At 35.6% G+C, this 26,516-nt stretch overlaps 2 long non-coding RNA genes across 2 annotated transcripts in view; one reads left to right on the top strand and one right to left on the bottom strand.

The window, feature by feature from the left end:
* Positions 1 to 22,346, bottom strand: part of LOC136042386 (uncharacterized) — an 83,886-nt gene extending 61,540 nt beyond the window's left edge. The window contains exon 1 of the long non-coding RNA XR_010621284.1: positions 20,608 to 22,346. This is a non-coding gene — a long non-coding RNA (uncharacterized LOC136042386). The remainder of the gene's footprint in view (positions 1 to 20,607) is intronic.
* Positions 11,164 to 26,516, top strand: part of LOC136042385 (uncharacterized) — a 40,232-nt gene continuing 24,879 nt past the window's right edge. The window contains exons 1-2 of the long non-coding RNA XR_010621283.1: positions 11,164 to 11,257; positions 11,548 to 12,074. This is a non-coding gene — a long non-coding RNA (uncharacterized LOC136042385). The remainder of the gene's footprint in view (positions 11,258 to 11,547; positions 12,075 to 26,516) is intronic.

The following is a 26,516-nucleotide window of genomic DNA, read 5'->3' on the forward strand; positions in this document are numbered from 1 at the left end:
AATTTTGAGATGGCCATTTTTTAAAAATAGCTCAACATCAGATAACAAATTCTGGGGTCGACACAACCCCCAGAGGACAAGTGTTTTAAGTTATGCCACGGAGGCGTATAAGATTTTTATGCAAGGGGTTGTCGTATAAACTTTGAAGGTGGCTCATTTGATTAGAAATTGAAAGTTCTAGTTCATTTTTAAAGAGTCAAAAGCAATCCGAGCGCAAATAGCCCTTCCCCTAGCCCGTTTTCCCCAAATTTATCCGATATAAATTTTGAGATAGCTGTTTCTTAAAATAGTTCAAACATCAGACAAAAAAAACTCTTGGGTCGACACAACCTCCCAGAGCCCCAAGAGCCAGGGGAAGTGTTTCAAGTTATGCCCCTAAGATGTATAAATTTTTATATAAGGGATGGTTGTATAAACTTCGAAGGTGGCCTATTTGATTGGAAATTGAAAGTTCTAATTACCTTTCAACGGGTCGAAAATTAACAGAGGGCGTCTATCCCCCCCCCACACATGACACAAACACCCTCTTGTCCCCAAATGCATCAAATGAAAATTCTCAGATAGCCATTTTGTTTGAAATAGTCAAACGATAAGATAACAAAACTTAGTAGTAAACATACCCCCCAAGAGCCAGGGGAAGTGCTGTAAATTATGCCGCGGGGGCATCAAAGGTTTTTATGGAAGAGGTGGTCGTATAAACTTTGGAGGGGACTCAAATGCTTAGAAATTGAAAGTTGTTACTCATCTTTTAAGAGACAAAAGTAATACGATGGCGACTAGCCCCACTGCCTCCCGACCTTCCTTTCCACAAATACGTCCAATCGAATTTTAATATAGCCATTTTGTTCAAAACAGACCGAAGATAATATAAAAAAAATTCCGGGGATAAAACAGCCCTCCCCCCCATATTTCGAAGGCAAGTGCTGCAAAATGTGCCCTGGGCCATATAAAGTTTTTATGGAAAGGATGGTTGTATAAAGTTCAGAGGTGGCTTATTCGATTGTAAATCAGAATTTCTAGTACCCTTCTCAAGAGTCAAAGGTATCAGAGGGAAACTAGCCCCCCCCCCAAGGCCCTTTTCCCCAAATGCATCCAATCAAAATTTTGATTGGATTTTGTTCAAAATAGTTTAAAAATCAAATAACAAAAACTCTGGGGTCGACATATCCCCTAGAGTCCGGGTGCAAGTGTTGTAACCTACGTAACACGAGTAACACGAGGCATACATATATGTAACACGAGGGCATATAAGGCTTTATGTAAGGGGTGATTGTATAAACTTCAGAGATGGCTTGTTTAATTGGGATTTGAAAGATCTAGTCAGACAGTTCGTGGTAACGATCAAACAGTTCGTGGTAACGAACTGTAGTAAGGAGCGACCCGGCTCAATAGTAACCAAAACTCTAAAAAATGGAATTTTGATATCAATACCTACATCAAAAGAATTGCATTTTAATGCTGACTTGAAATATATAAGTTTCATCAAGTTTAGTCTTACCCATCAAAAGTTACGAGCCTGAGAAAATTTGCGTTATTTTAGAAAATAGGGAGAAACGCCCCCTAGAAGTCATAGAATCTTAACGAAAATCACACCATCAGATTCATCGTATCAGAGAACCCTACTGTAGAAGTTTCAAGCTCCTATCTACAAACATGTGGAATTTTGTATTTTGTGCCAGAAGGCAGATCATGGATGCGTGTTTATTTATTTTTTTTTTTTTTTTTTTTTTTGTTTTTTTTCCCCAGGGGTGATCTTATCGACCAAGTTGTCCTAGAATGTTGCAAGAGGGCTCATTCTAATGGAAATGAAAAGTTCTAGTGCCCCTTTTAAGTGACCAAAAAAATTGGAGGGAACCTAGGCCCCCTCCCACGCTAATTATTTTACCAAAGTCAACGGATCAAAATTCTGAGATAGCCATTTTATTCAGCGTAGTCGAAAAACCTCATAACGATGTCTTTGGGGACGACTTACTCCCCCAGAGTCCCCGTGGGAGGGGCAACAAGTTACAAACTTTGACCAGTGCTTACATATAGTAATGGTTATTGGGAAGTGTACAGGCGTTTTCAGGGGGATTCTTTGGTTGGGGGGAGAGATTTAGAAGAGGAGGATATGCTGGGGGAACTTTCCATCGATAATTTGTCACGGGGGAAGAAAATATCCATGAAGGGAGCGCAGGATTTACTAGCATTATTTAAACAAACAATGAAAAAATAAATATGGAAAAGTTCTTTCAGCTGGAAGTAAGGAACAGCATTAAAACTTAAAACAAACAGAAATTATTACCCATTTGAGGGGCTCGCCTCCTCCTAATACCTCGCTCTTTACGCTAAAGTATTTTTAGTAATTTCAACTTTTTATTCTACGGCTGTTGTGATTCTTGGGTCATTCTTAATGTATTGGGACAAAATTTAAGCTTTAGTGTAAAGAGCGAGGATCTGACAAGGGGGCGAACCCCTCATCTATATATATAAAAATAAGTTGTCTGTGGATCTGTGGATCTGTGGATCAGGTGAAATAAAAAAGCTAAAAAACTAAAAAAACTAAAAAAAAGGCAAAAACTACAAAAAAAACTAAAAACTAATAAAAAAAATAAAAAAGCTAAAAAACTAAAAAAACTAAAAAAACTAAAAAAAGGTAAAAAACTAAAAAAACTAAAAACTAAAAAAAAAACTAAAAAAAAAGGAAAAAACTGAAAAATAAGCTAAAATAAAGGTAAAAACCAATAAAAAACTAAAAAAAAAACTGAAAAAACTAAAAAAAGGCAAAAACTACAAAAAAAACTAAAAACTAATAAAAAAAATAAAAAAGCTAAAAAACTAAAAAAACTAAAAAAAGGTAAAAAACTAAAAAAACTAAAAACTAAAAAAAAAACTAAAAAAAAGGAAAAAACTGAAAAATAAGCTAAAATAAAGGTAAAAACCAATAAAAAACTAAAAAGAAAAAAAGGAAAAAACTAAAAAAAAATTTTCATCTAAAAAACTAAAAAAAACTTAAAAAAATTTTCATCTAAAAAACTAAAAAAAACTAAAAAAGGTAAAAACTAAAAGAACTAAAAAAGAAAAAAATAAATGACGACACTCAAAGAGAAAGCGACCAGGACAAAAGGAATGTTCGATTAGCAATCAACAAAGCACCGGGACACAGGGAGTATAAATGACGACCAGGACATAAGTAAAAAAAAAACTAACAAAACTAAAAAGAAGGTAAAAACTACAAAAAAACTAAAAAGAAAAAAAACAACTAAAAACTAATAAAAAAACTAAAAAATCTAAAAATCTAAATAAACTAAAAAGGAAAAAAAAGGAATAAAATAAAGGAGAAAAACAAAACTAAAAAACGAATGTATATACAGACCGGGACACCGGGATACAAATGACGACCGGGACACAGGGAATATAAATGACGACCGGGACACAGGGACACAACTACAACGGGGACACCGGGGGGCACAGGGGGATATAAATGACGACCGGGACACCGGGACAGGGAATGGTCGATTAGCAATCACCATCAACAAAGCTCAAGGGCAATCATTAGAATCATGAGGTATAGATCTGAATACAGATTGTTTTCCCATGGACCATTATATGTTGCATGTTCAAGAGTCGGTAAACCTGACAATCTATTTATATGCAAAGACAATGGGACAGCAAAGAATGTTGTATATTCGCAAGTTTTACGTAGTTAAAACCATATATATATATATATATATATATATATATATATATATATATATATATATATATATATATATATATATATATATATATATATATATATATATATATATATATATATATATATATATATATATATATATATATATATATATATATATATATATATATATATATATATATATATATATATATCTATAGATATAACTACAATGGACACAACTACAATGGCGCGTAACTAATATGGCGCGTAACGACTTACGCGCGCGGGGGGGCTTGGGGGGGCGCGAAGCGCCCCCACCAACTAGGTGTTGGGGTGGCGCGAAGCGCCACCCCAACAGTTAGTATGTAATAAAAATATGAGCATACAAAAGTTCTTTACGTAAGCTAATTTATAAGTTACGTAAATCTTTTACTAATAAAAATATTCGTAAAAAATTAAAAGTTCTAGTTGCCTTTTTAATTAACCGAAAAATCGGAGGGCAACTAGGCTTCCTCCCCCGCTCTTTTTTTCTCAAAATCATTCGATAAAAATTATGTGAAAGCCATTTAGCCAAAAAAAAAAAAAAAAAAAAAATGCAAATTTCGTTTTAATTATTCCTCTGCGGAGAGCCAAAATCAAAACATGCATTGATTCAAAAACGTTCAGAAATTAAATAAAAAAAACAACAAGTTTTTTTAACTGGAAGTAAGGAGCGACATTAAAACTTAAAACGAACAAAAATTACTTCGTATATGAAAGAGGCTGTTTCCTCATCAAAGCCCCGCTCTTTACGCTAAAGTTTTTTACTTTTTTAAAAAGAAGAATTGAGAGAAAGAGTCAAACTTTAGCGTAAAGAGCGGGGCGTTGATGAAGAAGCAGCCTCTTTCATATACAAAGTAATTTCTGTTCGTTTTAAGTTTTAATGTTGCTCCTTACTTTCAGTTAAAAAAACTTGTTTTTTTTTTTATTTAATTATCTTTTAAGAATCATCAAAAGCAATCGGATGGTATCTACTGCCCCTCTCCCACACCATTTCCACAAGTACATCCAATAAAAATTTTGAGATAGCCATTTTGTTCGAAATAGTCCCAAATTCAAATAACTATAAACTAGGGGTTAAGAAATCCTCCATAGACCCCGGGACAAGAATTGTAACTTTTTGAGAATCGAAAGTGATCAAAATGTAACAAGCCCACTCGCCCCTTATGCCTTTTTTCTCCAAATGCATCTTATCAAAATTTTGAAATAGACATTTTGTTTTAAATATTCCAAAATTCAAATTACTATAACTTAGGGGTTGAGAAATGTTTCCTAGCCCCAGAGGCAGCGATTGTAACTTATGTAAGTTGCCCGTTAGAATATAAGGTTCTACGGAAGAGATGGTCGTATTAACTTTGGAAGAGGCTCATTCGATCGGAAATTGAAACTTCTTGCCCTTTTTTAAGAGTTGAAAGTGATCAATGGTCAACTAGTCCACGCCACACTTTCCAAAAGGGCATCCAGTCCAAAATTTGGAGATAGCCATTTGATTCAAAATAGTACAAAGGCCAAATAACTATGGCTCCGAGCTACGGAACCTAATTATTATTACTTTGATACTTGGTAACGTGGTAACTTCGGTTTAAGGTTCAAGGGGTGTAAGTTGTGGAAGTTGCTTATTATTACTTTGATACTTGGCTTACTTTGATACCTTGTTAACTTTGATCCTTTCTTTACTTTGATATTGTTACTTTGATGAAAGTTTGATGTTGAAAAATAAATATCTTATTTTAAAATAAGGACTTTTTTAAAAACTTGAGACTTTTTGCAATAAAAAAAACGAACAAAAAGTAATAAAAAAATTTTTTACAGAAGTTTTTTTTTTACCCAATTCTTTCCGAAAAAATTGGGATTATGTACTTCTACAAACTTGAAAATAAAATGAAAATTGCAGTGAAACCAGACCAGGATTTACCAATAGAGGCGTCAAAACTTTAAATCTGGCCAGAGTGAAACAAAATCTTGAGCTGGTGAGGTTTCAACAATTAGTATCATTATGCATCCAATATTTAGTTTAATTTACTAGTTATTTGCCAAAACTGTTAATTTATATTGGAATAAAGAAAATATTTTGAAATAGGGAATTGTGAATTGTGAAAACTTAAAAACGTTGGCAATCAAAAACGAAGAGAAATTAATTGGTAAAAAACTTTCCGAAAAAGAAGTTTTCGAAAGAAAAGTAAAGGCCATATTAAACTTAAGATTTGGAGAAATAGAAATCTACAATAGCTCAAACTGAAAACAACTAGAAATAACTATTAAAGAATAAATGAAACCCAAAACGAACAGAAATTAACTAAAAGATCATAGCGAAAAACGCAAAGCATGTACTAATATAAATGAACAAATAAATCTCAAAATGAGTAAAGCTTAAGTTGAATATGCAAATCAAGCTTAAAACGAACAAAAATAATTTGGTATTGAGGCATAAATGAAACCCAAAACGAACAGAAATTAAATAAATAATCCTAGCAAACAAAAAAACAGCAAACAAAATAGTTGCTAATATAAATGAGTAAATAAATTTTAAAACGAGTGAAGCTTAAATTGAATTTGCAAATCCAGCTTGAAACGAACAAAAATCTCTACAAAGAAGAGTTTGGGTTTTGCCTCCTTCTTTCACTGTGGTCTCAAATCTACTGTGCCATTGGCGCTTTACTGAAAACAAAATTATATTACAATTGTTTTCCTTTGTACGTATTACAACATTAAAACAAATAAAAGAAATTATAGTAAAATAAATTTTTAACTGATGAGCAATTAAAATTGTCATATATCAAATACTTAGTTTGACTTTATCATTTTTTCCCAAGAATGTTCAAGACAAATACAGCTTCACTACAAACAAGAGTTTGGATACTGCCTTCTTCCATAACTGTAAAAGTCTAAAGCTTGCTATGTCATTTAGTGCTTCACTTAAAACGAATTATATTACAAATGTTTTTCTTTCCAGTTACCCTAGAATTGAAAATGAAATTACAATGAAATAAAATTCTGAAATGATGAGCTTTCAACAATTAATAGTATTATATATCAAACATTCAGTTTGATTTTATTTGTACTTTTCAAGACTGTTCAAGACACATAGTTTTCAGTAAAGCGCCAATGACGCAGTAGGTTTTAGATTCATACAGTCAAAGAAGGAGACAAAACCCAAACTCGTCTTTGTAGATTTTTATTGTTTTCGAGCTGGATTTCCACTTTCAATTTAAGTTTTACTCGTTTTAAAATTTATTTACTTGTTTGTATTAGTAACTGTTGTTTGTTTGTTTGCTATGATTGTTTATTTAATTTCTGTTCGTTTTGAGTTTCTTTTACGCCTCAATAGTAAAATATTTTTGTTCGTTCTAAGCTTGATTTGCATATTCAACTTAAAATTTCCTCGTTTTGAGATTTATTTATTCATTTATACTAGTACATGTTGTATGTTTTTCTGCCATGACTGTTTATTTAATCTCAGTTCGTTTTGGGTTTCATTTATTATTAATAGTAATTTCTGGTTGTTTTGAGTTTGAGTTATTTTAGGTTTCTTTTTTTCCTGATCTTGAGTTTAATATGGCCTTTCCTTATCTTTAGAAAATCTTGTTTTTCAGAAACTTTTTTTTTTTTAATCAACCGGATTAAAGACGCTTTTAGAATACGAAGGTCATTGGGTCGGACAAAGAAGTTGTAACAAATATTTTTAGCCTTTACTTTATACTTTTTAATGCAGTTATTTTCGTTACTACAGAGGGACTTGAACTGGGATTCTATTTCTCCTACAGTGGCTATGAGAAAGGTAACCATAGCCGCTGTAATGTAGCAACTGATAAATTCAAGCAACATTCAAAGTATTATAGTTTAAGATACTGCCGAAAACGTGTTCGATATGCTGCTTGAAATTGAGACAAAAGGGCAGAATTCAAACGTTGAAAAACAAACATTCGAATGACTGTCAACTTTTTATTTCTAGCTCCGATGCGGCTAAAAATTTTGGGTTCATCTCCTCTGCCGAACGAAACGATGTCTCTAACACTTTTTTTTGGAAAAGTTGACATCTATGCCGACAAAGGTAGAATGGCTAATACCCGCACCCCAACAGAAGGAATGAAAATCTACATTTCCCCGAGATACTTAAAGCCCTTAAGGGCTTTAAAAAAATTACCTATAATACCTAGATCAACCCCTGCAGACGATATGAATGCTTGCCTGAAAAATTCTAATTTATGGACACACGTAAAAACATTAAAATTAACTACAAATATGCGTGTCCGATTGCAAAACGATGACTCGAAAATCAAGATCAATTTATGTCTACTTTCAAAGTAAAAGGGCAAATTTATCATAGAATCCAACACAATTACTGGCAATGATGGTTACCCACAATATAGAAGAAGATCTACTGAAGATGGCGGTAAAACAGCAATAATAAAGAAGCGTAACGGTACCACCATCGAAGTAGATAACCAGTGGGTTGTTCCATATTCCCCATTATTATCAAAACATTTAATGCACACACAAACATTGAATACTGTAACTCCGTAAAGGCAATCAAATACATATGTAAATACGTCAACAAAGGCAAACAAACCTCTTCAGGATTTGGGAATGCCTTCACCTTGCAAAACGATGACTCTGATCAAACATTTTCAGATCAATTGCTGGCAATTGGAAACGGAAAGCTCCCAGTAGACTTAATTTCAGGACGTATACAACTACCTGCTGAATTCTGTAGTTTAGTGACGTCCAAAAATGAATTGATTGAAAAAGTATTTCCGAATATTCTAAACAATTATAACAATAATAAATGGCTAAGTGAAAGAGCGATTCTTGCACCCAAAAATATAGACGTCCACGAAATCAACAATATTGTTTTGACCAAGATTCGAGACCAGGCAGTCCTTTACAAGTCAGTCGACACAGTTTTGGAACCAAATGAGGCGGTTAATTATCCATCGGAATTTGTAAATTCCGTGGATCTTTCAGGGTTTTCACCACACGTGCTAAAACTAAAAATAGGCGTACCAATAATACTTTTAAGAAATATCAACCCACCAAAGCTTTGCAATGGCACGTGACTTGCCGTAAAAAAAAAAAACAATGGAAAACGTAATAGAGGCCACAATCTTGACAGGGCCTTTTGAGGGTGAGGCTGTTCTTATTCCCCGCTTTCCCATGATTCCAACGGATCTGCCTTTTCAATTTAAAAGATTATGATTCCCAATTCGATTAGCATTTGCAATCACCATCAACTAACTTCAAGGTCAATCATTAGAAAAATGTGGTATAGATCTTAATACTGATTGTTTTTCCCATGGACAATTGTACGTTGCATGTTCGAGGGTCGGTAAATCTGACAATCTATTTATATGCAGCGACAATTGGACAGCGAAGAATATTGTATATTCGCAAGTTTTACGCAGTTAATTTGTATTGTATCTATCTATCTATCTATCTATATAAAAACGAGTTGTGTGTATGCATATTTGTTTGTTTGTAAAAAGAGCGTTTGCATATGACGTCATTATAAGTACATAAGGCTTTGTATATGCACAGACAATGGGAAAGCCAAAAATGTTGTATATTCGCAAGTTTTACTTAGTTCAAAACACATATATAAATCTATCTATATTCATAGGTGGTACACAGGGACCCAACTACAATGGCGCGTAACGACTTAAGCACGCTGGGGGGCTTGGGGGGGTGAAGCACCTCCACCAACTAGGTGTTGGGGTGGCGCGAAGCGCCACCTTAACAGTTAGTATACTTATAATGATACCATATGCAGACAAACACACAAACCACATCTACTCAAGCTAAAATCATCGACTGGGCTGTACCTGAATGCCAGGCGATTGTACACGCATTGCTTTTGTAATACAGCGACACGCTCTCTTTTTTTACATTCTCTATCAGCTGCAAGCGTGATTTACTGATTCTCAACACATAGCGGAATTTCTGTGTGATTATTTTGCAAATGAAGGAAAAAGACTTTGCGATCAAGCGCGGGCTAGCTTACGCACATCTTTGAGTTTTGGATCTGTTATTGAAAGACAGCCTGCAAGTAAGAATTCCTTTGAATTTGCAAGATGTTTGGAACGGGAAGTGGCACAATTCCTAGCTACGATGAAATCGAGTTCTAGTGGGATGGATAAGTTTTCGTTGAAACTCATAAAAGCTGCAAAAACGAGTGTCTTACCTGTCTTGACGCAACTCATCAACCTTTCTTTGGATCATGGAATCTTCCCCAAGCACTAAAAATTGCAAGAGTGGTTCCACTTTATAAAGGAGGGAAAAAAGATGACCCATCGAATCGAAGACCTATATCTATTCTTCCATTTTTCTCTAAGTTATATGAGAAAGCTGTACATGCCCAGTTAAATTATTATATTGAAAAGAATAAAATTCTAATGGAAAACCAATTTGTGTTCAGAAAAGGGCTATCTATAGATATCGCAGTTCTGAAATTGGTTGATTGGATTAATGATTCATTTGAAGCTGGTCTTATACCTGCAGCTGTGTTTTTGGATATGAGAAAAGCGTTCAATACAGTGGACCGCCCAGGGCTTATTCAAGTTCTTGCCTCGATTGGGGTGAGGGGTTCGAGCCTTGAGTGGGTTTCATCATATCTACACGACCGGTATCAGATAGTACAGAATGGATCATTTTTATCTTCAAAAAAGAAAATAGAGTGCGGGGTCCCAACAAGGGTCAATCCTGGGACCCCTCCGATTCATCATTTTTATTGATCGACTGAAGCATTACCTGTCGGAGGCTAATGTCATCCTATTTGCAGATGACACTTTGCTCTTTCTAGCTGCGCCTTCGCTTGATGTTTTGTATAATACAATTCATAATACTGTCTCTGAATTTCTAACTTTTTCTCAACAAAATTTGTTAACCCTAAACTTTCCTAAAACTCTTTTCATGATATTCTCTAGACTTTTGTCAAGTGTTGGCAATGATCAAACCATGGTTCGAGGAAATGTGATAAAAAAAGTAGCAACAACTAAATATTTGGGGTTATTAATTGATGAAAACCTGTCGTGGAAAAACCATTCAAATGCTATAGTAAAATTCTGATGATGTTCCTGCTCATGGGCATTTTAAGAAGAATAAGTTAATGGATGTATCCCAAATTCGTGATTAACAAGTTGCGATTTTCTCGTATATATATTTGAATCGCCTGCTCACCCCTGCTTTTGAAAATCTTTTTACTTTTAATAGAGACCATCATGATCATAATACAAGAAAAGCTGATAACTTAACTCATGAGTTTAGGAATACTACTCGGGCATCTTTTGTGATCCACCATTATGGTCCCCATGTTTGGAATATTTTGCCTGAGGGTGTGAAAAATGTGCCTAGTCTTCCGGCTTTCAAGTCACGGGTAAAGACGTTTCTTTTATCTCGTGAATAATTTTGATGTAAGCCCCATTCCAGGTTGTCATTCTATTCAAGGCATTTCCCTGATTTACTTGCTGTTAATTTTTTTCTCTGTCTCCATCTTGTCTTTTTCCTCTTTATCTTTTTCTCCTTTCTTCCTTCATCAGTTGAGTTTCTTTTGTATTGAGTAGCGTGATATGAATGTGTTTTTAATTAGCTGAGGGTGATAACCTCGCTTGCCTTTACAAGCTTATTGCCTTTCTTGGCAGGCGAATGGCGAATAGTGTTTATTTCATTTCTTAATTAATGTATATCTCATCTCTCATTGTCTTTTCGCACGTAACCTGATTGTCCATGTTATGTACTCGTGTAGTAACATTGCCGTAGTATTGCAACCAGCCCCTCATTGTAGCTTAAAGGCTCATGGGGACAGGACAGATGAACAAGACCATATCAGTTTCATACCAACAGATATCTACTAGCCTCCAATTAATTATATGCGCTCCCAATTAAAAGCTCTGATTTGTTACCTTTTTTGCCCCTTACCAGCCCAATTAGAGGTAATTCGGTTGGTAATTTCCATCAGATTTACCAACTGTTGATCTTTCCTCCGAGATCCATTTTTGAGGTCATTGGAGTCTATATCTGTTGCTGTGGCATACGATATGACACCACTTGTGATGTCATCTGTGAGGAGGTAATTGTGCAAGCAACATGCAGCTTTAATCAGGATAGTGACAGTACTTGGCTTTAAAAGTATAGGGGATCTAAAAACTCTCCATTTGGAACTTAGAATTTCAAAAGCATTCTCTGTTATTCTCCTTGCTCGGGACAGTTTGTTCCTTATCAGCTTAAAAGTGGGGCTTTAAATTATTTTCTTCTCGATGTATCCACAGGCCAAAAATATCTGATGCAAATTTGTATGGAGCACGGTTCCTTACGGCGCGTGGGATTGAACCGAGAAAATCTCGATCAACAGAGTCGGCCTTATCCACTACGCCACCATAAGGTAGTGGAGTGCTTGATTCTTTTGTGACTTGATTTTTAACGAGCTTTCATCATTGCAGGCTCTTTCTTCATTGAAGATAGTTTTTTGTTGGTCTTTTTGAATGGAAAAAAAATGGGTGATCGGATCTTAAGGAAATTTGACATTTAGAAGGATATCATGTCTCAGAGCTCTTATTTCAAATCCCGACTGGATCCGGTGACATGGGGGGGAGTTGTAGGGGGGAACCTAAAATCTCAGAAAACGCTTAGAGTGGAGGGATCGGGATGAAACTTGGTCGGAAAAACCAGCACTAATCCTAGATACGTGATTGACATAACCGGAACGGATCAGATGAACAAGACCATACCAGTTTCATACCAACAGATATCTACTAGCCTTGGTGACAAGGCCAGCGTTGAAAAAAGACCTCCAGAAAAGGAGAAGAATAAAACCGATCATTATATGCGCTCCCAATTAAAAGCTATGATTTGTTACCTTTTTTGCCCCTTAACAGCCCTATTAGAGGTAATTCGGTTGGTAATTTCCATCAGATTTACCAACTGTTGATCTTTCCTCCCAGATCCATTTTTGAGGTCATTGGAGTCTATATCTGTTGCTGTGGCATACGATATGACACCACTTGTGATGTCATCTGTGAGGAGGCAATTGTGCAAGCAACATGCAGCTTTAATCAGGATAGTGACAGTACTTGGCTTTAAAAGTATAGGGGATCTAAAAACTCTCCATTTGGAACTTAAAATTTCAAAAGCATTCTCTGTTATTCTCCTTGCTCGGGACAGTTTGTTCCTGATCAGCTTAAAAGTGGGGCTTTAAATTATTTTCTTCTCGATGTATCCACAGGCCAAAAATATCTGATGCAAAGTTATGGATGTAAATAATAATAATAATAAACTCTAGTGTTTAAGAATACCCTATTTCCTGATTTGTAAAAGGAAATCGGCCAAATGCAAAGAAACGAAAATCAAAAGCTAAAATTTTGGCAGAGAAACTTTTCTTTATCTATTTGCATAGCAAAAACTACCTTGAACAATTTAGAAACATGTATTTGAAAATGAAAAAAACAGGTGGGAAAAAAATTAATTTGTATGGAAAATAAATCTTACGGGAAATGTTACAGAAATCTCAAGGTTCCTTACGGCGCGTGGGATTGAACCGAGAAAAATCTCGATCAACAGAGTCGGCCTTATCCACTACGCCACCATAAGATAGTATAGTGCTTGATTCTTTTGTGACTTGAATTGTAACGAGCTTTCATCATTGCAGGCTCTTTCTTCATTGAAGATAGTTTTTTGTTGGTCTTTTTGAATGGAATAAAAAAAATGGGTGATCGGATCTTAAGGAAATTTGACATTTAGAAGGATATCATGTCTCAGAGCTCTTATTTCGAATCCCGACTGGATCCGGTGACATGGGGGGGGGAGTTGTAGGGGGAAACCTAAAATCTCAGAAAACGCTAAGAGTGGAGGGATCGGGATGAAACTTGGTCAGAAAAACCAGCACTAATCCTAGATACGTGATTGACATAACCGGAACGGATCCGCTGTCTTTGGGGGATTTGGTGGGAGGGTTAATTCTGAAAAATTAGAAAAAATTATGAAATTTTAAATTTAGAATGATCTTTTGCTTCAGCGCTCTTAATTTAAATCCCGACCAGACCCGGTGACATTGGTGGGAGTTTGAGAGAGAAACCGGAAAACGTGAAAATTGAGGCATCTTTATCTCATGAATGGGTGGTCGGATCTTAATGAAACGGGATATATAGAAAGATCTTATGTCTCAGATGCTCAATTTTCAATCCAAATCTAATCTGGGGACGTAGGGGGTTGGAGGGGGGAAACAGAAATCTTGGAAACCGGAAACCCTGGAAAACACTTAGAGTGGAGAGATCGGGATGAAACTTGATGGAAAGAATAAGCACAAGTTCTAGAGACATGATTGACATAATTGGAACGGATCCACTTTCTGTAGGGGAGCTGGGGTGATTTCCAGTGCTTTGGCGAGTTCCGTGCTTCTGGCCGTTCTAGGACGATGAAAATTGGTAGACGTTTCAAGGACCTGCTCAAATCAACTTGATAACAGTTGTTTCCTCGATTTGACCATCTGGGGGGCTGCAGGGAGAGAAAAAATGAAAAAAAATGAAGTATTTTTAACTTACAAATGGGTAATCGGATCTTAATGAAATTTGATATTTAGAAGGACCTCGTGTCTCATGCTCGTATTTTAAATCCCAACCGTATCTGGTGATATTGGGGGAGTTGGAGGGGAAAACAGGAAATCTTTGAAAATGCTTAGAGTGGAGAGATCGAAATAAAACTTTGTGGGAAGAATAAGCACAAGTCCTAGATACGTTATTGACGTAACCGGACTGAATCGGCTCTTTTTGGGGGAGTTGGGGGGGGGGGTTCAATTCGGGAAAATTAGAAAAATTGAGGTATTTTTAACTTAAGAATTTCGCTAAAGCTCATACCATATGAGTTCTTAGCTCTTTTTCAATATTTTGTATTAATATATTTCTTGTAAAATTGTTTAAATTTTATTATTCTTCACCATCTATAGTATATCACCGTTTTGGAATTTTTTTTTCGCTTTTTTGAAAATTCTAGCTTCTTTCGTATTTATCTATTTGCTTTGTATTTAGCGAAGCATTTAATTGTTGTCTTTATCGTTTTATTGTTTTGTTTCCTTTTACTGCTCCGTCTTCTTGCTTTGGTATGACAGGTTTTCAAATAAATAAATAAAATATGATCTTATAGCATAATAATAAAAAATCATATAAAGTATCATATGTTTTACAACAATATCATATAACCCCTTATCGGCATTTTCATCAGGTATTTCAGCGGAAATCCCATCATCAATTTCGTTAGAAGTAATTTTATACTGTAGCCAGATTAGTATATGTGCGTGTGGCAATTCTCGTTTTTGCCATTCCACTGAGTATATCCAGCATCGCACTTACCCAAACACTTCAAGATTTACTATGTAGTTTATCAGTGATTTCAACTTTTGCCGGAAGACACGGGCCGTAATGTCATTTCTATGAACCGTTGATTGTCCTTGAAGTAAAAGCTGCTGTATCTCGTCCCAAGATTGATTACATGTAAATGTAATAAATAATGCTGGACGACCATAGAGACGAACATACGCAATAGAATCTTGAGCATATTCATGCATATGACGGGGACTGCCGGCATATGACGAAGGTAAAATCGTTAATTTTCCAACGTTTGTGGTATTACCGTCATTTACAACTGCATCTCGCAAATGAATGTATTGTTCAGAGCAGAGCTTGGTCTGATTCAGACGGATAAATAGCAAACGTTCCGATTCAATTTTTGCATACATATCAACAACGTATTGGTGAAACAATTGACGGCATTTTAAAATATAATTGTCTTCATCCTTCCGAATCATTAGTCTATAGGAATAATAATGCATTGCGCTGCATTTCTTATTCATTTCTTTGTTAGTGGCTGGATTCATCAATTTAATATTAAAGTGATAGCCTTCGGCTCCATCCCAAAAAATGATAGGATATTGTAGGGCATCGTAGCATCGATGAGTTTCAGCAATTCTTACCAACTGAGCGTTTCGCTTATAAGGAATAATATCTCGAGGTAAAAACTGATCACCGACCATAACGATTGCCACTTCGTCGATAGTTGGAGCATTGTATCTACGCACATGTTGGCCAGGAGGCGTTTTGTCAGCGGAAATAACAATTGTATGCGTATCAGTAGGCATCAAATTGATGGCTGTTTTGAACAGACGTACTAAATTATTATTTTCGTGGAAAAGATGTTGCAATTGGGAAACGATTGTCCTTTCAACGTCGGGAGAAATTTCGCAACATGCATTAAATTGAGAATTTCTATCACTGATGAAGTACAAATGTAAAAATTTATGATTCTCGCCTGAGAATGGTAGAAGGGACCCTGCTCTATGATAAATTTGCCCTTTTACTTTGAGAGTAGGCATAAATTGATCTGGATTTTCGATTTGGGCACCAAACGACGTCATTTGGAAACATGAGTTATATTTTCTGATCTGGGATAAAAAACGCTTAGATTCTGACGTAGTTCCAGTAAGCAAAGTCTTCAATGGCTCTGGTGGTGCAGCCAATAAAGGAAGTTTAACTTTTCCTGAGGCGCAACCTATTCCCATTGAATTTCAAGGCCTTGCAATAGGGACAAATTTTAGACATAGTCCCGATTTGAACACATCTACTTAAGCTTTTATCATCGACTGGGCTGTACCCCAGGTTTTTTCAGGTTGCTCTTGTGATTCTTCGGAACACTTTCTTTTCTTACTTTCTCTATCAGCCGCAAGCCTGTTTTCTTGCTGTTCTTGTGATTCCTCGGCACGCCTTCTTTTTTAACTTTCTCTTTTAGCAGCAAGTCTGGTTTCGCGTTGCTCTTGTGATTCCTCGGCACGCTTTCTGTTCTTACTTTCTCTATCAGCCGCAAGCCTGTTTTCTTGCTGTTCTTGTGATTCCTCGGCACGCCTTCTTTTTTAACTTTCTCTTTTAGCAGCAAGTCTGGTTTCGCGTTGCTCTTGTGATTCCTCGGCACGCTTTCTGTTCTTACTTTCTCTATCAGCCGCAAGCCTGTTTTCTTGCTGTTCTTGTGATTCCTCGGCACGCTTTCTTTTCTTACTTTCTCTATCAGCAGCAAGTTTTTTGGCATAGACTCTCTGAGCAGGTTCCTCGGCTGTTGCCATTTTAGGTTCTTCAGTCATTTTACAGTTAAACATTTTTCCGTGAACGAATGTTTTAAATACCTTTAATGACGTCATCGTAGTAACAAACATGATGACAACTAGCTTCCTGACGACATGACGACCTGATGACATAACGTCACTCAACAGACACACAGAAAACTTATTTTTATATATATAGATAGAACTCGCTGTTGGGGTGGCGCTTCGCGCCACTCCCACACCTAGTTGGTGGGGGCGCTTTGCGCCCCCCCCCCCCCCAAGCCCCCGCTGTGCGCGTAAGTCCTTACGTGCCATACTAGTTACGCGCCATTGTAGTTGTGTCCCTGTGTCCCACCTCTGATTATAGATATATATATATATATATATATATATATATATATATATATATATATATATATATATATATATATATATATATATATATATATATATATATATATATATATATATATATATATGTTTTTAACTACATAAAACTTGCGAATATACAACATTCTTCGCTGTCCCATTGTCTGTACATATAAATAGATTGTCAGGTTTCCCGACTCTTGAACATGCACCATATAATTGTCCTTGAGAAAAACAATCCGTATTCAGATCTATACCTCATTATTCTAATGATTACCCTTGAGCTTTGTTGATGGTACTTGCTAATCAAATATTCCTTGTGTCCCCATCGTCATCTATATATCCCCCTGTGCCCACCGGCGTCCCCGTTGTAGTTGTGTCCCTGTGTCCCAGTCGTCATTTATAGTCGACAAACATGACGTCAGTCGACATACAAACATGACGTCAGTCGACACACACGTCTTAGCCGTCATTTGTTTCCCGGTGTCCCAGTCTGTACTTTCTCTTTGAGTGTCCCGGTCGTCATTTATATTCCCTGTGTCCTGGTTTGCATATACATTCGTTTTTGAATTGGTATATGATGAAATAAATTTTTTTTTTTTCCTTTTTTTCTTTTTTGGTTTTTATCTATTTTTTAGCTTTTTATTTTTTTTCTTTTATCTTTTTAGTTTTTTTGTAGTTTTTACCTGTTTTTTTCTTTTAGTTTTCTTTTTCCTTTATTTTTCAGTTTTTTTCCTTTTTTTAGTTTTTTTCTTTTTCAGTTTTTAGTTTTTTTATTAGTTTTTAGTAGTTTTTTTTCTTTTTAGTTTTTTGCTGTTTTTACCCTTTTTTTAGTTTTTTAGTTTATTTTTCTTTTTTAGTTTTTAGTTTTTTACCTTTTTTTAGTTTTTTTAGTAGTTTTTACCTGTTTTTTAGTTTTTTTTGTTTTTTTTTTCTTTTTTAGTTTTTTTTTTCTTTTTTAGTTTTTCTTCTTCTTTTTTATTAATGCTAAAACCAAGGTTCGAACCTGGAACCTCTCAGACCTAGAACATAACGCTTTACTAACTCAGCTACTTCGGCTTGAATACATTTACCTTTTTTAGTTTTTTTATTTTTATATTTTTAGTTTTCTTTTTCTCCTTTATTTGTCGGTTTTTTTCCTTTTTTTTAGTTTTTTTTCTTTTTCAGTTTTTTTCCTTTTTTTAGTTTTTTTTCTTTTTCAGTTTTTAGTTTTTTAGTTTTTTTTTATTAGTTTTTTGGTTTTTTTTCTTTTTAGTTTTTTTGTAGGTTTTACCTTTTTTTTAGTTTTTTTAGTTTTTTTTAGTTTTTTAGTTTTTAGTTTTTTACCCTTTTTTTAGTTTTTTTAGTTTTTTAGCTTTTTTAGTTTTTTTTAGTATTTTCTTTTTAGTTTTTTTTGTAGTTTTTATCTTTTTTAGTTTTTTTCCTTCTTTTGTATTAATGCTAAAGCCAAGGTTCGAACCTGGAACCTCTCGGACCTAGAACCTGGAACATAACGCTTTACCAACTGAACTACTGTATTTGTATCGGATTAACGACTATTCTTGACTACTAAGGTCCCTGCGTCGGCCCTGTAGTGCATTCCTGCAGCATGGTTCGATCTCTGGGTCCCGTATTACCACGCTAAGGTCAAACCCACAGCGCCGACACAGGCAGTTATATAACTGAGCTACTTCGGCTTGAATACATTCGTTTTTGAATTGGTATATGATGAAATAATTCAGACTTCATATGCGGACAGTGACGTCACTCGACACACAGACACACAGACAACTTATTTTATCTATATAAAAAGGCTTTGTATATGACGTCATTATAAGTATATAAGTGGGCGATTCAAAGAGAAATTTCAGTATAAATCCTACAATGGCAGAAGGAACAGCCGAGGAAGTGGCTCAAAGCGTTAATGCCAAAAGGCTTTCGGCTAAAAGACAAAGTAAGAAAAGAAAACGTGCCGAAGAATCACAAGAACAACATGAAAACAGGCTGGCGTCTCAAAGAGAAATTACCAAGAAAATCGTGCCGAGGCATCACAAGAACAACGTAAAAACAGGGTCGTGGTTCAAAGAGATAATACAAAAAGAAAGCGTGCTGATGAATCACAAGAACAACGTGAAAACAGGCTTGCGGCTCAAAGAGATAATGCCAAAAGAAAGCGTGCTGAGGAATCACAGGAGCAACGTCAAAATTATCGCCTGGCATTCAGGTACAGCCCAGTCGATGATTATAGCTTGAGTGGATGTGTTCAACTCGGGACTAGGTCTAAAATTTGTCCCTATTGCAAGGCCTTGAAATTTAATGGAGAAACAATGGAAATGTGTTGCGCCACAGGAAAAGTTAAACTTCCTCTATTGGCTGCACCACCAGAGCCATTGAAGACTTTCCTTACTGGAACTACGTCAGAATCTAAGCGTTTTTTGTCAAAAATCAGACAATACAACTCATGTCATTGTTTAACTCAAAAGTTAAACTTTCTCAACTGGCTGCACCACCAGAGCCATTGAAGGCTTCATGACGTTACAGATTGTGACACCGGGACACAAATGACGACCGGGAAACAAGGAATATGAATGACGACCGGGAAACTCAAAGAGAAATTACAGACCGGGACACAAATGACGACCGGGACACAGGAAATATAAATGACGACCGGGACAAATGAGTGAGGTGAGAGCTTCCATGGCTCTCACCTTCTCCCTACTGTGAAAATTACCAAAAAGTTTATTTATTGTTTTCCATGTATTTTTCATATTCCCTTGATTTTCATGAAATTCATTTTGGAAATGAAGTTTCCGAGCTTTCCGTTTTACTGAATTTAAAATATTCCGAAACTTTTTGAATTTTATAAAATTATCATTTGAAAGATCCTTTAAATAATTGACATAAAGTTGGTTTTTCTGCTTTATTGAAACTAGAATGGCTTTTGTTACCCATGATTTCTTAGGAAAATTTCTATTAGGGTTGATTCTCCGTAAGGGACTTGTTTTATTCATTACATTAGTAACTATCTCACTGAAGTGGTCATATGCTGCATTTGGACACTTTTCCTCTATTATACGCGAAAAATTCGTTTCATCCATCTTATTTGCAAAACTGTTTAGGTTTTTACTTTTCATTTCACGGTAAAACGATGCCCTTGCACACCGTTTATTTTCTTTTGACTGATTCATTTGACTGAATGATTTGGCCGAAAGATTCGAAATCCGAGTTGGAATAGTTACAAGAGGAAAACTATCATGTGACACCATCATATTAACAAAATCTGAGCTATTCGCTTTTTTTAATAAATCAATATTAAAATCTCCCATCATAAGTTTATTTTTATTGTCATTGTTAATTTTGTCTAATAACAATTCAAATTCATCAATAAAAAAACTAATATCACATGACAGATTTTCGTAAATTAACCCCAAAATCAAATTTTCTTTCCCTTCATTTTTTATTTCGATGAAAAGGGTTTTGATCCTACCTTCCAGCCACAGGGAGAGGTCATCCCTAACCCAATATTGGGTACCTTCATTTATCAAAATACGTAGACCACCCCGCTCCATGGTTGTCCGTTCTCTTTGCTCGCAAACATATCCTGGAAAAGAAAAATCCCAGGGCAGTAACTTGCAAGAAACAAATGTCTCACATAGGCCTACAATGTACGGTTTCTTATCTAGTAAAGTAAAAATCTCACATAAAGGAGAATATGCCGTTCTTAGTTCAAGAATAAACCGGTTTTGTTCAAATTCATTCGAAGCGTCATCATATCTGTTCACGCTCATTTAAAGTGACTATTTAATACGAAAAAAAGTATGATAGGCAGAAAGAAGAAGGAAAAAGAAAGAGATAAACATGAAAGAAACTGACATTTTGGCTATAAAATGCAAAGAGGAAAACTAACATACAAGTAGTGCAACAACATAATTTCATAACTCAAAATTATGCGGTCGGATTCGGCAAACGGACCATTTCAGCCATAGCTCTAATTTTACGGATCACTCCTGCTGAGTCTTTTCCAAAAATTGTACCGTTGTTCGACCAAACATTTCTGTTTCCGAACTTACTTTTAGCCAAGTCAAGAATCTGTTTCTTTTTTGATGTTAGGTACTCAGTAACAAATATTTCCGACCGAGCAAGTTTTGACTTACATGAAAACACTTTTCTTGCAGTTTCAGCAGACTTGAACACAACCAACACAGGCGCAGGACGCTTTTTTGCATTTACAATGGTGTCCGAATCAGTCAAATGTGCTCAAAATTTAAATACAGAAACTATTGCGGTCGAAGAAAAATCAGAAATTTGCATTTTATCCGTAATCACATTCAATATACACTCAGAGATGGGAAGACCCCCACTTAGTTCAACACCATGAAATACAAGCTGATTTTGTCGTTTTTCCTGCTCCATATCATCAAGACGGGTTTCAAGCTGTTCAATCCTGTTTTCTAGGGCTAGGTTTGCGTTTTGGAGAGCCCGTAGTTAGTTTTCAATCTCATCAAACTTGGTCGAATACTGGACAAGTATAGAGTCGTGAATCTGAGAAACAATAGAGTCAATTATATCCGCACTATTTGATAATCCAACTTTTTCACATACTTCTTTTTCAATATCATTTCGGATATTGGATTTTAGCGTGTCCAAGTCCGATAAAGCAGAATTTATTGAAATCGCCGATGTATCTGGTAAACAAGAACCACTAATCGTGAGATACTTATCAGGAAAATCAGCTAATTCGGCAAAAGCGTCCGCAACGCCTAATTCATTTTTATTCTTGGCCTCCTTTGAAATGCTAACAAAGGCCGAAAGCCTTTGTTAATCAAAAATAAAAATAAAAAACTGCACTTATCTTCAATATATAGGCCCACGTGACCTTGGCAATCACCTTATAATCGGTCCAATCAGTCTTATAACGCTTAAAAAAACTCTAGCAATCAAGCCCGCACATCCAAAGATCGTATCCAATTTAACTCAATATCAAGTTCATTAGCAATTTATTATGTCCAACAGATCATATCCAATTTTGTTCAATAGGTCAATGTGCTTTTTTAGGAAACAGGTTTTGAGAATACAATATAAATCACACCTAGGTCCTTTCGCTTTGAACGATGAATGATAACTGAACTCATGATGAATGATTTAAGTGATGCACATGGCTCATTCCCCCTCAATGGAACAAAATTGAAGCCAATTTTCCCAAATCAGGTTAAAATTACTGTAAAAACTAAAGAATAAGCCATTTGGTACCATAAAGGCACTAATTAGTATTACAAAAGTACTATAAAGGTACTTTATAGTTATTTAAACTCGAGTCTGGGGGGGGTGAGGTCTGGAAGGGCAGTGCCCCCCCCCCTTGTACCATAGCAAGTAACGCCTCTGTTCCCCCTAGCAATAATGTTCTTGTGTCTCCTTCCTCATATCCAGACCCATTTGTTCCTAAGGACAACTGTAACAAGTACAAAATTTTTCAAGGATTCTAGCTCAATTGCCTGAACAGAAAAATAAATCATAGAAATAGTAGCCCTGGAAATAGATTGTTTCTTGCGAAATTTTTAAAATACATCAAAACAGGTCTAGTATTCACCCAGTTAATTGATAATTAATCACAACAACAGACAAGAGAGACGAAAAATGAAGGAAGACAGATACACTTTCTATTTTCCCTTGTATGTTTTTTCTTGGCAGAAATTTAGAAAACGCAAAAAAGGATGGATCATTTGCCTTTTCCCTTTGGCGTTGCTAAAAAACAAACCATGTTATTTGTTAATCTTTTCTACACGCCGCGGTTGCTGCGTAGTGTTCCAGATTAAAGACACACAAATGATTGGGCAAAACCGAAAATTTTAAATTTAGCTTGGACCCTTCTACTACTACTGCTAACAAAACCAAGCCGCCTGAGACCAACACAGCTATGCTCGCCAACCTCCATGCCAATCTACTTAAAGCGGTAACGAATTAGTAGTAAGGAGCGACCCGGGTCAATAGTAAACGAAACTCTAAAAAACGGAATTTCGATGCTAAAAGATATATCAAAAGAATCGGATTTTTATGTTGATTTTAAATATATAAGTTTCATCAAATTTAGTCTTTGTCATCAAAAGTTACGAGCCTGAGAAAATTTGCCTTATTTTGGAAAATAGGGAGTAACACCCCCTAAAAGTCATAGGATCTAGGATCTTGAAAAAATTTCAAGGTCCAATCTACAAAAATGTTGAATTTCGTATTTTTTGCCAGAAGACAAATCACGGGTGCGTGTTTATTTGTTTGTTTGTTTGTTTGGTTTTTTTCCCCCAGGGGTCATCGTATCGACATAGTGGTCCTAGAGTGTTGCAAGAGGGTTCATTCTAACGGAAACGAAAAGTTCTAGTGCTCTTTTTAAGCTACCAAAAAATTGAAGGGCACCTAGGCCCCCTCCCACGCTCATATTTTTCCCAAAGTCAACGGATCAAAATTTTGAGATAGCCATTTTGTTCCGCCTAGTCGAAAACCATAATAACTATGTCTTTGGGGATGACTTACCCCCCACAGTCCCTGGCGGAGGGGCTGCAAGTTACAAATTTTGACCAATGTTTACATACAGTAATGGTTACTGGGAAGTGTACCGACGATATGAGGGGGATTTTTTTGGTTTGAGTTTGGGGTTCAGGGGAGGGGGCTATATGGGAGGATCTTTCCTTGAAGGAATATTTCATGGGGGAAGAGAAATTCAATGAAAAGGGCGCATGATTTTCTAGCATTACTATTAAAAAAAAAAAATGAAAAAATAGACATGAAAAAGTTTTTTCAATTGAAAGTAAGGACAAGCATTAAAACTTAAAACGAACAGAGATTGTTATGCATATGAGGGGTTCTATAAATACTTTAGCATAAAGAGCGAGGTATTTAGGAGGAGATAAATACTTCGCTCTTTATACTAAAAAATTTTTAAGTAATTTAAACTATTTATTCTACGGCCTTTCTGATTCAGGGGTCATTCTTAAAGAATTGGGATAAAACAAGATTTAGTATGAAGAGCGAGGTATTAATGAGGGGACCAACCCCCTCATATATATAATCAAAAATATAAGAATATAAAAGTTTGTTACGTACGTTAATTCTTAAGTTACGTATGTTTTTTACTAATAAAAACGTTCGTTAAAAATTAAAAGATCTAGTTACATTTTTAAGGGCAACTAGGCCTCCTTCCCCACCCCTTATTTCTTAAAATCGTCTGATCAAAACTAAGAGAAAGCCATTTAGCCAAAAAGAGAATTAATATGCAAATTTCATTTTAATAATTTATGTACGGAGAGCCAAAATCAGACATGCATTAATTCAAAAACTGTTAAAAAATTAAATATAAAAAAAACAAGTTTTCTGAAATGGAAGTAAGGAGCGACATTAAAACTTAAAACGAACAGAAATTACTCCGTATATGAAAAGGGCTTTTCCTCCTCGACACCCCGCTCCTTGCGCTAAAGTTTGATTCTTTCGAACAACTTTACTTTTTAAAACAATAAGAAACTTTAGCGTAAAGAGCAGGGTGTTGAGGAGGAAAAGCCCCTTTCATATACGGAGTAATTTCTGTTCGTTATACGCTAAAGCTTATTAGCTCTTTACGCTAAAGTTTTTAATTGTTTTAAAAAATAGAATTGTGGCAAAGAGTCAAACTTTAGCGTAAAGAGCGAGGGATTGCGGAGGGGACTACCCATTTGATATACGGAGAAATTTCTGTTCGTTTTAAGTTTTAATGTCGCTCCTTACTTTTAGCTAAAAAAAACTAGTTTTTTTTTATTTAATTTCTGAACGTTTTTGAATTAATGCATGTTTGGTTTTGGCTCCCCGCACATAAATTATTAAAATGAAATTTGTATATTCATTCTTTTTTGGCTAAATGGCTTTCTCTTAGTTTTGATCAGACGATTTTGAGAAATAAGGGGTGGAGAAGGAGGTCTAGTTTCCCTCCAATTTTTCGGTTACTTAAAAATGCAACTAGAACTTTTAATTTTTAACGAATGTTTGTATTAGTAAAAAAATACACGTAACTTAAAAATTAACTTACGTAACAAACTTTCATAATCTTATATTTTTATTATGTATACATGGGTGTTTGTATCCTCGTTAATACCTCGCTCTTTACACTAAATCGTAAGTTTTGTCCCAATTCTTTAAGAATGACCCCTGAATCAGAAAGGCCGTAGAATAAATAGTTGAAATTACTAAAAAATACTTTAGCATAAAGAGCGAGGTATTTATCTCCTCCTAAATACCTCGCTCTTTATGCTAAAGTATTTTTAGAGCCCAACATTTGCGTAATAATCTCTGTTCGTTTTAAGTTTCAATGCTACTCCTTCCTTTCATTTGAAAAAATCGTTGTCATGTTTATTTTTCATTGTTTTATTATAGTAATGCTAGAAAATCCTGCGCCCTTTTCATTGAATTTTTCTTCCCCCATGAAAGATTCCTCCAAGGAAAGATCCTCCAACATAGCCCCCTCCCCTAAGCCCCACCCCCAAACAAAATAAAATCCCCCTTAAAACGTCTGTACACTTACCAATAACCATTACTATATGTAAACACTGGTCAAAGTTTGTAACTTGCAGCCCCTCCCCCAGGGATTGTGGGGAGTAAGTCATCCCCAAAGACATAATTATTATGGTATTCGACAATGCTGAACAAAATGGCTATCTCAAAATTTTAATTCGTTGACTTTGAGAAAAAAATGAGCCTGGGAGGGGGTCTAGATGCCCTCCAATTTTTTTGGTCACTTAAAAAGGGCACTAGAACTTTTCATTCCCGTTAGAATGAGCCCTCTTGCGGCATTCTAGGACCACTTGGTCGATACGATGACCCCTGGGAAAAAGAAAAAACAAACAAATAAACACCCACCCGTGATTTTTCTTCTGGCAAAAAATACAAAATTCCACATTTTGTAGATAGGAGCTTGAAACTTCTACAGTAGGGTTCTCTGATACGCTGAATGTTCGATATGCCCAAGGCACTGGGCTACCACACCAAGTTTTTCAGGTGTGCTGGCGTGCCCTTGGTTCACCATCAGCTAAGATTTTAGCTTCAAGTGTATGTAACCAGCCAGCAGTCTTATTCGTGGTGCCCAGGTACGAGGCTTCCACGTCAGGTTTTCCTGGTATGCTGGTGTACCTTTGGTTCACTATCAGCTATGATTCCAGCTTCTAGTGTATCTAACCAACCAGCAAACCAATGTAAAGTTCATTCATGTACAAATGCCACTTCAGTCTTTAGTTTATACTACCACATTGTCTTAAAAATCAATATAAATTCCCTAATGATTTAAAAAATAATAATTTTCTATGAAGTATGTAGAGAGAGACTAGAAGCAGGTGAATACTTCTGAGATGTTAGTATTTAGTGCAAAAGCTAGAATTCACTTAAGTG

The sequence above is a fragment of the Artemia franciscana genome, unplaced genomic scaffold, assembly GCF_032884065.1.
Source record: "Artemia franciscana unplaced genomic scaffold, ASM3288406v1 Scaffold_1209, whole genome shotgun sequence".
Lineage (NCBI taxonomy): Eukaryota > Metazoa > Arthropoda > Branchiopoda > Anostraca > Artemiidae > Artemia > Artemia franciscana.